The sequence below is a fragment of the Tiliqua scincoides genome, chromosome 15 (genome assembly GCF_035046505.1).
Source record: "Tiliqua scincoides isolate rTilSci1 chromosome 15, rTilSci1.hap2, whole genome shotgun sequence".
NCBI lineage: Eukaryota > Metazoa > Chordata > Lepidosauria > Squamata > Scincidae > Tiliqua > Tiliqua scincoides.
In genome coordinates this window covers 5,439,987-5,455,678 of record NC_089835.1, presented here as the reverse complement: position 1 = coordinate 5,455,678, position 15,692 = coordinate 5,439,987, and positions in this window count along the sequence as shown.

The following is a 15,692-nucleotide window of genomic DNA, read 5'->3' as shown; positions in this document are numbered from 1 at the left end:
CTGTGGCCCAGCAGTGTGACGTAGTCGGGTTTGTTCAACTTGCTACCTAGATGCCAAATTGCCAAGACGGCTGCACCATACAAAGGGGTGGTTGAAAACAATCAAGTACCACTAGATATGCATATATACAAATTTATACACAGATCTATGTTTGCGAAGCCCTTCTTTCCTTCCTACTCCCTGTCTTTTGCTTACAATTCCTGGGCCCTGGCTTAGAAGGAAACTTTGGGACTGAGGCACTTGGTGGAGATGGTTCTCCGAGCAAGCAAGCAAGAGCCCAAGAGCTGGATTTTTTTTTTTTTTTCATTTTTCCTTTGCCGCCCTTCCTCCTCTGCTTCACAGAAGACTTTTCTTTTTAAGGCGACATGCTGCCTGAGTCCGCCTCTTTCTCAGCCCCACATGTCGTCCTTGGACCTCTGCTGATTTGTTCCGAGTGGTCTTCGGTCATCTCTCAACAGGGCTGTGTGTACTTCTTGCCGCAAAAGCAAAAATCTAAATTCTGCCCCCCCCCAATTCTTCCACCCTGTGTATGACTAATTCTGCACCTGCTAAGTGCATGAAGCTGTGTCTGCAGGAGGGCCTACAGTCTCGGGCAGCTGCCGGGGTTCCATCTCTTGGCCACCCAAGTCATACAATGCCAAATTCTACCCCCCCCACCTTCAGTTCTGCACGTCCACGGTGCAACTGTAGAATCCCAGCGTACACACAGCCCTGACTGCCTTCCGCTGTTCACTGCGGCCAGCCCTATAGCCCGAGTGGCATTCTACAGAACGTGAGGACTGATCCATGATCCATGTTTCAAGGGAGGGAGCTGGGGCCGCAGGTATTTTTCTGTTTAAGTGACGGCAAAAATATATATTCTCCAGGAGTTGAAACAGACAGGAGGTTGGGAGGGGTGGAGGCCTCTTGAGATCTGCAAAAAAAAAAGCTCTCTGAAAGGGGACACTGTCAGCTGGCCCTTTGGCCTTCCTCCCGACCCTCTCCCCATTCTGCATTACAGTTTGATGCCAGCATTTGGGGGTCCAAAGCACGCCCCCTTCCTGAGAAGTCTCTTTTTGAAAACAGGCAAGCTTTGCAGCGCAAATTGCCCCGTCTTGTTTCCAAATTCCCCAGTGTGGCTTTGTCTCAGTGCTCTTGGCTGATGGCAGCCCCACATCTAGGGCCAGACTGAGGGAATGGGGAGACTAGAAGGGCGTGGCTTGCTTTGAAAGTGAGCGCCGGTGAATTTTCAGTGTGAGATGAATGACCCCTCCCAGAGCAAGGCTGACCGTTGCACAGTGGAGGATGCCGGCCTGGTCTGGGTGACGGTTGCACCCCCTCCATAGTCCCCGATTCCAAAGCCCAGGCCAAATGGCTTCGCTCCCCAAATTCTTTGGGAGTGGCCTTCCACACGGCTCCTTTTGCACGCTGCGAGGCCGCAGGTGTAGATTACGTCCTTCTGCTCAGCAAACCCACTTTCTATGCATTCCTTTTCGAAAGCCTGTAAAAGAGACTTTGCAATCTCAGTCACCGGCCTCATCAGCTTTTCTGCAAAGCAAAACCTCATGGATACAACGATTCTGACAGTCTCCCTTTTTAAAAAAAATGAAAAAGAAGAAAAAAAGTTAGCCTACTTGTGTTACTCAATAGGACTGCGTTAATCCCAGTAGGAGAAATGGGGGCAAGACGAGGAGGGTGGTGGAGCGGGCGAGAAAGCCTTTCTTTTGGGAAGAAGGTGACCTAAGGAAACTCACATGGTGCACTGATGCTCCGATTCCATGTGGTGGTGGTGGTCGTGGTGGTGGATGGGGTTGACCTCCTTCCACCGATGTAGATAAAAGGGGGTGGGGGAGGAGGAGGAACGAGTGGGTGCTCGGAAATTTTGGGGGAAGGATCGCGGTGGGACATGAACGGCGCGGCTCTGCCTGACCACTCCCTCAGGCCACGCCGGGCTCCACGCGGGAGGGGGCCAGATGTATTCTTTGGATGTCTGTAGTGGTTCTTGGCGGAGTGACGTCTGTTTCGTAGTTAATGTGAGAGAGTTTTTGGTCAGTTTTCTTTGATGTGATGCCAGGCAATGGAGAAGGGAGGCGAGGCCTTCCTTGGTGGGGGGACGTGTATGGGGGGGCCCAGATCCTTCGCCCCGGCTTGGTGGGGCGAGTGTGGAAGGACGGTCTCCTCCATTGTCCCCTCACTCCGATGAGAAGTGGAAGCGACTCCCCGTGACGCGCATGCATGATAAAAACACTAGAATCTGTATTCCCTTTTTAAAATAAATTAATAAATTAGGATATGCAACCCAACCCAATATCCACACTTGCTAATCAGAGACGGAAGGGGGGGCCTGAACGGGACCGGTGTGGCGCCCGAGCCTGGCCTCCCGGCGTCCAAATTAATTTTTTTGTCTTAAAAGAAAGAAACTCCTTTGCTTTCCTTGTTTTAGTTCCAATAACCTTTTATCTATCTATCTATCTATCTAATCTATATATACATATATATTAAAAGAAAGCCTGATGTAGCAACTCTAGTTTAATAGCAGTATTTTAACGCCCATCTTTTAAAGCAAAGTATATATAAATGCATATATATATTTCTGCCCACCTTCCCTCCCTGTTATTTTTAAATATAGCAAGAAGAAGAAAAAGACCCCACCGAAGTTGCAAAACCAAGAGCTACCTCTGGTCTGCGGGAGGGGGGCTGCATACTGGCGTGGGGGGGGAAGGGGTCCTGAATGGGGCACTCCACACATTGACATTCCTGAACTCCTTGCAGGAAGGGAATGGGAATAAAATTGTGTAATTCTTTTTTTTTTTTTTAAATATATGTATATATATATAAAAAAAAAATCTCAAAGCAAAACAAAAAAAACCACAAAAAAATGCCCACGACCTTAATTGTTTGCTCTGACTTGTATCTTCCTGGAGAGGCAGGTGGGGGGGAGGGGCTCGTTGGTCTGTTTCACCAGCAATAACAAGGACGCAAAGCGCCGGTAAGCGCCACGGCCTCTGGCACGATCACCTGGGCTCTTGGTTGCCTGGGGGCTCCCAAACCCCAAGTGGGGCCAGTCCCTGAATCTGCACTGAGCTTGTCAGACGCCTCCCCTCCCCCCACGGAGGCCAGAGCCCAGCACTGCTTCCCAAAGGGCCCAGGGTCCACCCCTACTGCCATCTCCCACTAGAAGGACTGCAGGGGGCTGCAGTGAGCCCGGCAGGTGTTGGATGTCACCAGCACTTTGCAGAGCCAGACTTTTCCCATAGGCCTTACTGTCCCCAAGAGCTCCACTACTATGTGGCACGGGGTGGGGTGGGGGAATCGTGTCTTTAAACCTCCCGTCGGCCACAGGTTGGACCGCTCAACTGGTGGGGATCCCCGTCCCCTGGTTCCACTGTGTTTCGTACCAAATAGGAGATGGGGCAAAATCAGGTTCTCTTTTCATCTCTTCTGGGCAGCCGTGCCCCAGAGAACACAGACTGGGCAGAGGGCGTTTGGGGAGGCAAAGCTGTGTTCCTGCAGTGACTTGGCCCTGGGGTCACACCCAGAAGACCACCGCAGAAAGATGGTATAGTATCTCTCCCAGTTGACGGTGCTGGTGTGCTCTTCAGAGCAGTGGCGTAGCTAAGGACGGCAGGGGGGTACATTGTTCTGGGAACCAAGCCTTCCGGGGGTGCCAGCCTACACCCCCGAGAGGGGATCTCAAGATGCAAGGAGGGGGTACTGTGGCGGTGAGGATGCCTCGTTGCTGCCACAAAACTTTCTCCTGCGCCAGCCTTGCAAGCACTCACAGTGGTTGTGAGCCCCTCAGCAACTGACTGCTTTCTAGCTTTTTTTCAGTGAAAAAGCCATTGGCTGCTCTAAGTGCACCACAGACCTGGATGTGGTTAGTGGTGATGTCATCACGTCACCGCAATTACTTTCAGGTTAGGCACTTCCGGAGGAGGTGAGGTCCGATGTCACGGCCCTGGGTGTCAGATGCCCTCGCTACGCCACTGCTTCAGAGTGTGGTCAAAATAGGGCAGACCTACCACTTAAGTGCCCCTCCTTGCGAGCGAGGTCTAGCATGTCTGCACAGGCCTCCAGCCGTACTTCTGCACAACCAAACCTCACCATTGCCCAGCACGGCCAAACACGGTCCCAGCCAAGCGTTGGCCAGTGGCCTCTGCCATTTGTACCCAATAACGCCTGCCTCTGAGGGAGGGGGTGATTGGGGTTGCGAGGTTGGGCTACTTTGCACTTCCACACAGGAACCTCTCATGCGTTGCCTTCTTGCCATGTTGTGTTTGCAAAACGCAGGGTAATAGTGAGGGGTGGCCTCTGCTAACCAGGTTACTTCCACGGGGAAAAGTGCTGGTGAAAGGTACGAGTCAGCAGTGTGCTGGGACTGGAGATGTAGAACTCAAACCCAGAGCTTCAGGTCCTCGTGCCTGTGAGTGGAGTCATGCAAAGGGAGGTGACATCTGGGGGGGGATGCCAAGGAGTTGGCAAGAGGTCGCTCTAGTGGAAAAACAGGGGACAGGCAGGTTGCTTGGAGTCTTCAGACTGAGCGAGACAGTGGAGAGAGGAGAGCCCACGGGCAGAGCTGAAATGCCTTGAACTTGCCCAGTTGAAAAACTTCCCCGTTAAAAGCCAAAATGGTTCTTGCACTTAATGCTCAAATTTGTAAATTCAAAGTGCAGACTGCGGCACTGGATATTTCACGCATCCGGAAGAGTCCTTTGTGTCCCTGTCCAAACCGAAATGTCCAAGATGATGCTTGGAACTCCTTCTGCAGAGAGCGAAACCCAGAGACCCTCCTTTGCAAGGCCAAGAATTGGGGTGCAGATTTAGACCCAGTGTCCAACCTTCCAATTTGGCTTTCTCGTGTCGGGCACAAACGGTGATTCTCCGTCACCAGCTTGCCAGCCAAAAAGGGGACCCCGTTTTGCCGACTGCTCAACCGCTGTTCCAAACTTACACGTCTGGGACATCGCAGCGAGGCCTGGGTCAAGCTGGTTCCTGCTCAAGAAAACTGGATTTATACATTTTGTCAGTTGATAATACGTGGATAAAGTTGCATAAATTGGCATATTGGAAAAGTGATTGTAAGAAAAAAAACTTGGCTAAGTGTCATGGCACCATCTTAGACGTGGCTCCATTGTGTCTCTTCTAAGAGGTTTGTGCTCCCTGCAAGGGATGCAAATCTTGTTCTCTTGTTGGCAACCTTCAGTCTCGAAAGACTCTGGTATCGCGCTCTGAAAGGTGGTTCTGGAACAGCGTCTAGCGTGGCTGAAAAGGCCGATTCGGGAGTGACAATCCCTTCCACACCGGGAGCAAGTGCAGTCTGTCCCTGGTCTGTCTCCCTGGCTATGGGCCTTCCTTCTTTGCCTCTTTGCCTCAGTCTGTTGGCCAAGTGTCTCTTCAAACTGGGAAAGGCAAAAGGGATACAAATATGTGTCTTAAAAGGGGGGAAAAAGATATATTAAATCAACTGAGTGAATCAAAACATTTTTAATGGACCAAACCTCACTGATTGATTTGATTTGTCTATTGAATTGACTGCAGCCTTGATTCCTTGACATGGCAGTTTGGAGAGCTGGTAGGACTTGCTGACAGGGATGTGAAATCTCCCTCTTCAGCTCTGGATTCTTTTGGCATTTCAGTGGGGAAGCTCAGCTCTGTGGCTGACCTGGCAGCCTGCTCTGTTCGGCTCTCCCGGAATGGGTCTCTTCGCTCCCCTCTTCACTGGCCAGGACAGGGGGACTGTCACGGAACCTCGAAAGCCATCGCCGTGCTTGTGTCGAGGACTGGGGAGATACGTAAGGGGGGGCATGGTTTTCTAATTAGCATACTGTGATAACAGCCTCATCGATATAAATTATATAGAGAATAGTATTATAATGCATTTAAAACTAAGAAATGAATTCGGATTTATATTTAAATGAGGAGACACGATCAACGTGACTGTCCTACCCAGACTGTAGCTGCAGAAGTATTTTTAGCTGGTAGGATGTCGGTCTCTTTTTTTTTTCTCTTTTCTCTCCCTCTCTCACTTTTTGAACCTCCAGCAATGCAAAGGCTGCGACTGTTAACCCCTCTCAGATCTGAGCAACAGCGGTCGTTTTTGAGCTGTCCTGCCTTCCGCCTCTTTCCTTTTCTGCTGCAGTTGCATCGAGCTGCGTTTCCAACTTTGGTTGTTTGGGTTTTCCTTCGACGGAGAGTGGGGAAAAGATGAAAAAAAAAATTAGAACATTTCTTTATAATTTAATATTCTATTTTAATAAATGCATTTATTACATGTAAATGTAGTAAGGAACTGGGCTTAATAAAAATACTTTTTATTAGGTAATTTATTATGAGGAAAAAAAGGATATTTTATTTTATGATAAAGTGGTCCTTAAAAAGATTAGAATGTTTAGACTATATGTAGGTTAAAAATACATTTGTATCCAGAGTATTGCTTAAAAAGTGTTTTTAATATATGTTTCTGGTTTGTTTGTTTATTCCTTCCTCTTGTGTGTGCGTGTGTATGTATCAGTAGTTATGGTAAGAATAGCCCTTCCCAGAAACAGAAAAGGTTGTCAGACTGTTGTATTTTTTAAATGACGAATATCACTAAGGAAAAATCACCAAAACGTCAGTTTTGGCAAATCAGATGTTTGGTCTTGGTTTAAAATTCTCCTGACGGGACCGACACTGCAGTGCAAATTGTCCGAAGTGATTTGGCCAGGCGCACCTGCTCAGACTTTCGCTGGCTGGAACGGAGTAGTGGTGGCAGGGGGGAAGCGGTGGAAATCTTGGGGGATTTGCTTAGAAGGGATCTCCTGGTCTGAGGGATGGAAGGTCAGGGCAGAGGACTGGGGTTGGGGGCAGTTCTGGGGGCAGTTCCGGTGAGTGTCTTTCGTGGCCAACGGAGCACTTCATCTTTTGGCTGCTCATGGCCCTACCTGCCTGCTGCAGCTGTTGCATCTTTTCTAAGGTCAGTGAGCCAGGGGGTGATCCTCCTTTGGCCCCTGAAAGCCCCCTCCCCCCGTTTCTTAGAGGTGGAGATGCAGGACCAGCAAAATCCTGTATGCTGGGACAAGGTCTGCTAACACCAAATATAGGCGGCAAATGAAAAGACTTGCAGAGTAGGAAATAAATCTAAAAGAAAATTTTCTAGCATATTCCCAGCCATTTGGTAGACAAGAGTCGACGAGAAGAGTAGGTGCTACCTGTGCAATCAGAACTGAGGACCCCAGAGATGGCAGAATGTAAACTGACCTCTATACGCAAAGCTGGGTTTTGGCAGCTTCCCTGCTAATCTGGAGGGTTCCCCCAGCCCAAAACTGCATTCCTGAGCTGAAATTCAAACCATTCAAGTGCAGAAGCTGCATTCAGGTTTTTGAATAGAGGGGGAAATTATGGAATCCAAGATGAAGTGTTTTGCTTTGTTTTTATAAGAATAAGTTGGCGTTTTTATGTAGCTCTCATCAGATCCCTTAGGAGGAGATAGAAAGACCGGCCTTTGCACTTCTTCTTTCTGCCCTGGGCTAGAAAAGGTCTCGGTTTAGTGAGGAACTGGAGAGAAGAGGGTGCTTCTGTTTCTGTTTTAAAAAATAAGACAGGTGACCAATTGCCTTTTCAACAGACTGGAAGAACTAATTACATCCTGCCCCTAAACGAGGTGGCGGAGCCACCTCTCAAGTGAAAGTGCAGCTGCTCTTAGGCTTGGTGACAGTGGAATGTTTGACCAGGGTCCTTTCCTGGGTGGCCCCTGTCCTTTTTTGGGGGGGGAGGGGATATGCAGCAGCCACAAGAACAAAAGAATATCCTCCCCCCCCCCAATTTAGAAGGAATGGCCTTACTGATGGACCCTTTCGGTCTGCTAAGGCAGGGCATCCCTGGAAAGGCTGGTGCCGCTAATATTTTAGGTCCCCTGACACTGAGGGGCTCAAAAATTGGGCTTAGAAATGACAGGGTTGCGTCCTAAGGAAGCTAGGCAGCAGTCCTATACACACCTGTGTGAGAGCAAGCCCTGTTGAAGTCTGAGAGACTTCTGAGTAGACCTGTCCAGGCAGGAAATGACTGGCTTGCAGGATTGGGTGCAGCGATTATAGTCCCCGAAAAATATCCTATGCAAATGCACCATTCTGAGCACTGCGGATTTCATATTATAATGATGATAAATGGTATGTCTATGGACCCAAACACCTTTACCTTGTAAGTAAATTTAAGGGCACCCGCAGGCGTGGGGAGCAAAGTTGGGAGAAAAGGGAGCACCTGTTGGGCAGGGCGTTCGACGAAGCAGTCTGATTGGGGGCCCAGGCTTACCCACCCAGCAAATCTCGGCCATGGAGGGCATAGGTTCAACTGGGAGCCCTGGTCTACCTGGCAAATAGAGAAGGGCTCTAAGTTCAGGCGGGAGCCCAGGTCTATCTGCTTGGTTGATCTGGGCTCTGGAGTTAAGCTAGCACTCGTGGTCCCCCCTCCCAAACTCAGACTCTGGATCTGCCCCATGTCTAGGATTGTGCTGTCAAATATGACGCAGGCCCAGTTCTATTGGGGCAGTTCTGGAGGCTTCCTCAAGGTACTGGAATGTTTGTCCCCTGACCTTGGGGCTGCATTAAAAGGGTGCTGGAAAGTTGAATGGGGGGGGTCCCCATTCCTGACACTGACAGCGCCCTTAACCAAGACAGCCTGTTGACTTTGGAGATGTGCGGGTGGAGACTTCTTGAGGTGCCCCAGCGAAGGCGTCAGTGGCCAGTCCGTGACGTGCACAGGCCCCCCTCCCTCCGTCCCAAGCCTTCCTGCTGGCACCACTTGCGGTGCAATCGTATCGCATGCCTCCCAGGAGAGCTGCCAGTGTACCTGAGCCCTCCCATGTTCCTTGACTTTCTTACTTTAAAGGCAGCGATAACATCGATGAAAGAATGTCGGTACGGCAGCTAAACATAAATCAGGGTGAAGATTCACACTCTGAGCCCAGTCAGAACCTTTCCCCCTTCTCGCCAAGTACTAACAATTCAGACGGGAAATCAGTACTAGAAGCTGGACCCACATCAGTCAATGGGATCGCTCCAGATCCGCCCTTGGAATACTGGTGCCCCTGGAAGTACGTTCATTCTTATCGAACCATTTGGGGCATTGGGGCGTGTGCTGGAGTTACTGGAATGGGAATACAGTAGATGAGTCTGTGGATGTTTGGCTCTGTCGGTAGTTCTTCCAGGGCAGCGCACAGGGCTGGCCCGTCCACGAGGCCAACTGAGGCAGTCGCCTGAGTGATGTCTTGGCTGGCAGTGCTTGCTTCTGTCCGGCCCCTTGTCTCTTCTGTGCCCATCCTCTGTTCCTTGGATTCAAGAGAGAAGAAGGAACAGGGAGAGTGGTGACTCCTCTTACCTCTCCAGCACACACTCTTCTGTTCTGGCCCCCTCTTTTTGAATCCAGGGCGTGGGGAGAGCTGCTGCAGAATTTGGTGCTGGGGGACCCTTTATAAACAATCCAAGTAGGGGGAGGGGGGAGTGGAGAAACACCCCAAACATCACAGCACTGAATTTGCAAAATCTGATAGGATCTTTGTTTTGTCTCCTGCTGCAGTGGAACTGTACTTACAAATAATAACTGGAACAGCAATTTATTTCACTGCATTGGTGCTACAATGACCTTTTCTGTGTGGTCATATAAAGGTCTCTTTTCCCGTCAAATGGTGGGATTCCTTCCATTCTGAAGCCATGTCCACCGTCCACTGGTCCAAGACCTGCCAGTTCTCCATTACGAGGAGAACCGTTGCGATGCAATTATGTGCAGCTTCAGTCAATTTGACTGCTACTCCCAGGGTTAACCTAGAGAGGAGACATTGCCCGTTCCCGGGCCTTAGGGAGCCATGGGGACTGTGGTTCTCTTGGAGGAGCTGGGGATCTCTAGAGCAAGAATTCTCAGCACCCTCACAGGCTACAGTTCCCCAGATTCCCTGGAAGGAGTTTGCGACGTCCCTGCAGGCTGGACCACGTGCCTTGAGGAATCTCCACTCACACGCAGAGCCTCCCAGACGGAGCCTGGGAGCCCCTGGGAGCCTGGGGCTTTGCAGTGGATTCCTGGACTCATCCATCCCAGCCTCATCAATTCATCTAGTTGTTCCTCGTACCCTGTAGGCTACGTGGGGGGGACGGGGACGACGACACGTGCTTTCCTTTATAACTACGGTGCTGAAATCTTTGTTCTAATTTGAAATAGATGTATGGATTATTCTTGCATTTGCCAGTCACATATACAATTCTCCGGTGGCTCATAGTGTACTTTTAATACTGCAGACATTTCTGGTCCATATCACACTTAAATCCCCCCCCCCCATTTCTTCCTGCCATAATTGATCCTCGGGAGCTGATCTTGCTCTCCAGCAAGCATCTGGGTGGTGGAGTAATTTTGGTTGGTTTGTTTTAAATTCTCTCTCTCTCTCTCTCCTTCTCTCTGTCAAAGCCCAAGAGAACGAGAGAGACACAGGAGAGCGAAGCCTAGAAATGTTCACCCATAACATATAAAGAAGAAAAAGAATAAGGCTGCAATCCTGCCCCCACTTTCCTGGGAGTAAGCCCCACTGAACACCGTGGGACCTGCTTCTGGGGAGAGAGGTGCAGGTCTGCACACTCTGAGATGACTAGTTAGACTCAGCGCTGAGTTTGGAGGCTATAGTAAAAGAGAAGATTTTTAAAAAGTTAAAAATGAAAAGAGAGAGAGAATAATGATGTTGCACAACTTGTAGGAAAACAAAAAAAGGGAAAGGGTTATTGTATTAAATGTGCTAAATTACATTAAGAACTTAATTTTATTAAAGTATTATTACTTAAGAAACAAGGAGTCTTGTCTTGATTGGTTCTTGGGGGGCGGGATGGGTGGCCCTGCGTTCGTCCTTGGTTTGGTGCGGGGCATAGAGAGGTGGCGCTCTTCCAAACCCTGTCCAGTCCGGGAGGGTGCTTGGCGGCCTGGCCGTCTACCCTCCTCCTGCTCACACTCCCTGTTTCTTTCGTGGCAACGTGCAGTGAACATCAGAGCTGCTGAAACACCCAGACATACCCGGGGCCAACCCCACAGCACTAGAGGCAGCCCAAGACCACTTGGGCATCGCGCAGCCTGCCAAATGCTGCCCCCCTCTTCACCGGGTGGCCTGCCAGCGGCCAACACTGCAGCTTCTCCCACTGCTGGGCTTGAGAAGGAAGGGGGGAGGAGAGGAGAGTGGTGGGCTAGAGTGTCTGAGACTCCCCTGCACTGCCTCTTCTGCCCCACTCTTCTCTCCCTGTTCCAAGCCTGTGAGCAGGAGGAGCAGAAGTGAGTGGGAGGGCAGAGATGGGGACCCACAACCACCTGACACCACTGGGTCGTGGGATGAAGGCCTGCAAAGGCAGAGCTTGCCTTGCACACAGGAGGTCCCGGGTTCAGGCCCCGGCAGTATCTCAGCAGTTGAGAGAGCAGGAAAAAAAAATCCCTCAACCCTGGAGAACTGGTGCCGGCCAGCGTTTGCAGTACGGAGCTTCCCGAGGGGATAAGATAGCGCTCTATGGAGTGGTGGCCCTGATCTGCTGCAGGGTCTCTGACTCCCTAGTTGCCCCTTTAGGAATGTCACGTCTCCCTCTCTCTCTGACTGATCTCCCCTTGGAAACAGAGTTGGGTGATGATCATGACACGGCCCAGAAGGGCTGACCAGCCCTGACTCAGAGCAGGGGCACAGATTCCAGGAAGACTCTCCGAAGTCCTGCTGCTGAAAGCAGAGGTCAAAGCCACCTGCTGGGCCGGGGAGGGCTTGTCCAGAATCACAGCCTGCTAATAAAACCAGGAGGCCAATAAAACAGCCAGCCCAGGCGCTTAAGTGTTGCAAAAGGAGGCAAGCTGATCGCTTTTATTGAGCCAGCGGTAACTGGCAGCCGACACAGGGCTTCGTTTACGGGAAATGCATCGCTGGGACTCCTGCCCTCGGTTCCAGGTCTAGCAGAGGCTGCTCGGGGGCCAGGGCAAGTCACACTCTGCTCATGCACCGGGGCACTCTGGACACAAGTGGTGGCAAACGGAAAACCAGCTACTGCACAACTTAGAAAATCAAACCTGAAGGGCGAGGAGCTGGTGTGGCAGGAATTGCACCCTGAAACCGGGAAATGGGGTTTCCCAGCAGTGTCTGCAGGGCTGCCCCTGCAGGAGGCCAACTGAGGCAGCTGTTCGGGGGGGGGGGACCCACCTTGCCGCTGCTGATTGTCCTCTTCCTCCCACAACCTATTCTGGAAAAGGACGAGGGGCAGAGCAGGCGGAGATGCCCTAGCCCCCCATCTCCCACTCCGTCCCTCTCTTCCAAGTCAGAAATGGGCAGGAGCTGGCACCCCCAGCCAGTTTGAGGCAGCTGCTCCACTGGGGTCATTTGCAGGCCGGGCCCAGTGCTGAGCGCTCAAAATCACTCCCTGCTCGCGATCTTCTCGCACCCCCTTGTGAACACAATTGTTCTATTGTGCAGGATGGCAACTCGTGTCAGGGGATTGAGCAAGCTCACGGCAGAGGTGAGACCTGAACGCAGAGCTCTCCCCTCCAGAGCTCAGGCCCCAGCAGCATTCAGAGCTGCGTCACCAGGACTGGACTGAAGGTTTCCTTCTGGCCTTTAAAACAGGAACCCCAATTTTTCAGACCCACTGGGTGTGGGGTGGAGCAGGACAGGCTCCAACAGGTTGCTTCTCCCTCTTTTTTGGGCTCTGAGAAAACCTACCAAAGGGCTCCCTCTAGTGGCCACAGACCTCTTCTCAGGCAGGCTTATGATGTATAAAAATGCACCCTTGTATAAAAATACATACCCTTGGATGTATAAAAACACACAGCACCACTTTGGGGGAAGATTAAAATGTTTAAAAACATCTCTAGCTATGCGATGTGTGGACCTTCTGGCTGTCCATGATAGTCAGTCAGAACTTCCAGCTGCAGGGGCAGTCTCTCTGAACCTTGGTGGTAGGAGGTGGCAGGCAGGAAAGTGTTGGGAGAGTTAGAACAGACAAGAGAAAATATTTCTTTACTCAGCGTGTGGTTGGTCTGTGGAACTCCTTGCCACAGGATGTGGTGATGGCATCTGGCCTGGACGCCTTTAAAAGGGGATTGGACATGTTTCTGGAGGAAAAATCCATTACAGGGTACAAGCCATGATGCGTATGCGCAACCTCCTGATTTTAGAAATGGGCTATGTCAGAATGCCAGATGCAAGGGAGGGCACCAGGGTGCAGGTCTCTTGTAATCTGGTGTGCTCCCTGGGGCATTTGGTGGGCCGCTGTGAGATACAGGAAGCTGAACTAGATGGGCCCATGGCCTGATCCAGTGGGGCTGTTCTTACGTTCTTAAACTACAATTCCCAGGAGGCCTTGCAGGTTTCGTGTTATTTGGTGTGCTCCCTGGGGCATTTGGTGGGCCGCTGTGAGATACAGGAAGCTGGACTAGATGGGCCTATGACCTGATCCAGTGGGGCTGTTCTTATGTTCTTAACTACAATTCCCAGGAAGCCTTGCAGGTCCCTTGTTATCTGGTGTGCTCCCTGGGGCATTTGGTGGGCCGCTGTGAGATACAGGAAGCTGGACTAGATGGGCCTATGGCCTGATCCAGTGGGGCTGTTCTTATGTTTCCCTTTGCGCTCCTTCCTGCATCTGGCTCACCACTGGGTGCTGAACCTGAAAGGTCCCCCCCACCTGTTCTCAGTCATTCACCCACTCCACCTGAGAGGGCAACGCAGCCATTGCTGAAACCAACAGTAAAAGGGTTTGAGACGAAGTCCACTTGGGGAGAGGCCGTAAAAATACTAAGTTGTTCTGCTTGTTGCCCCACAGTGGATGGTCAGGAATCTTCCGGATGCAGCCTGTAGAACAACCTGCCACCAGGACTCAAGTCAGTTGCCATCTCCCACTTTCCCACTCTCCTGGCAATATCCAGGCCCTCACTTGTTCCCAGCAGCCTAATTTTGCCTGTTGGTTCCGAACGGGCTGCTTGCTGTGTTTGTTATATTAACCAAGTGCTGGTGCTGTGGGAATTTGGGGCAGGGACTGTTTGTATTCTGTTGTTCACGGCCTTGAGTCCCTCCCCAGCAGGAAGGGAAAGATGGGATAGGAATATTTTGATCCCATTTTTACACTTGCACTGAGACTGCCAAAAGACCCAGCCAGGCTGCCGGAGGGTTCTTAACAGAGAGTTTATTTCAAACACACAAGTGACACCACAAACACACACCACAAACTCCACAGCAGTGAGGGAAGGCGGCGCCACGCCAGAACACCCCTCTTTTGCACAAAAGTTGGAGCAAAAGCACAACCAGGCCCTTGGAAACGGAGACCACAAACCAACCACCCAGAATTCTCACCAGTTGGCCGTTCTAGAAGTCAACAAAACCACGATTGTGCGGGGGGGGGGGCAGGGAAGAGACACACAACCCCTGCTGGCTTCCTTCAGGCTGCTCCACAAGGGTGTTATTTAACCAAAGAAAAAACCTCTTCAAACCCTGCGCACCAGAGGATTGCTGGGTGCTGCTCCAGGCTGTTCATTTCTAGGGAGGCATTTCTTATGACCACTTCTGTGCCTTCAAGATCCACTTGGAGAGCCTCAATGAAGAGAGGAAGGGGTGGGGAAAAGTTAAGCAAGGCCCCCCCTTTGCCAGAAGCCGTGAGCAAGTGGAAGTCTGCACCTCCGGGAGGTGTCAACCCAGGTAAGACTCAGGGCGTCGCTGCACAGTTGGCTGCCGCCCCATCTGAGTCAGCTGCTCCGATGCAGGACCCGACAGGCAAGCCTTTCTCTGCCAGCAAACGCACCCCAGAACGTCCAGAGCCTTGAACCTGACTAGCAGGCGGTTTGCGCCCAGGTTGAGCGATCGGCCTCAGTGGGTCATCTGCTCGCCCTGCTGACTCCAGCAGAGCGAAGACTGGGAACTGGGGGTTCCCGGGCCAGTTCTGAGACACACGCACCCCCAGCCAGATTCCAGCAGGCACAGTGCCAGTCCTTACCAGAGGGCGCGCCAGCCACTGCATCTCCTCAGGAGTGTGGGGGCACCTGCATCAGTCACCACCCTGGAAGCAGCACCTCAGGGGGCTTCCTGGCTGGGCGGGCCCACAGCTACTTCTGCACTGCAAGCAGAGCAGGTTTGAGAGCCACAACTTCTCTCAGGGGGATGCTGGGAGGTGGCGCTCCAGGAGGAAGCAAACACACGGCTGACCAGGTCCCTGGGAGATGAGCCAGGACCCCACTGCCATCCAGCAGCTCAGCTGATCTCCTTCAAGTGGGGTGGGGGGTAAGAGACCTCTGCAGCTCCCTGTGCACAGCACAACTGACCATTTAGAGAAGACTACAAGTCCCACCAGGTATCAGGAGAACAGGGGCAGCGGGAAGTTCAAGGGGGTCACAGATGGCCATCGCCTTACTGGCCCCCCTTCCTGAACAGGAAGTCAGGGAAGGGCCAACGGCCAGCGCTTGTTGGCCAGGCGGCAGCACAGGGGCTGCCAGAGGTTCCCTGTCACCTCGGAAGGCACATCAGGTGTATCCTAAAGTCAAGTGTTTAAGCACAGAGAAGAGGCACAAATAGGGTGTTTTCTGAAAGCTCTACAAAGACGCAGGCAAGTGGTTCTACTGCCAGGGAAGCCAGAGGGTGGAAGGGCAGCCTGAGTTTATCTGGAGTGTCCGTTACCCCCGAGGAGTCCTGCAAACCGGGCGACGCAGGCACGGGTCTGGCCTTCCCTAGCAGCTCTTCCCATCGCAGTCGCCGAGAG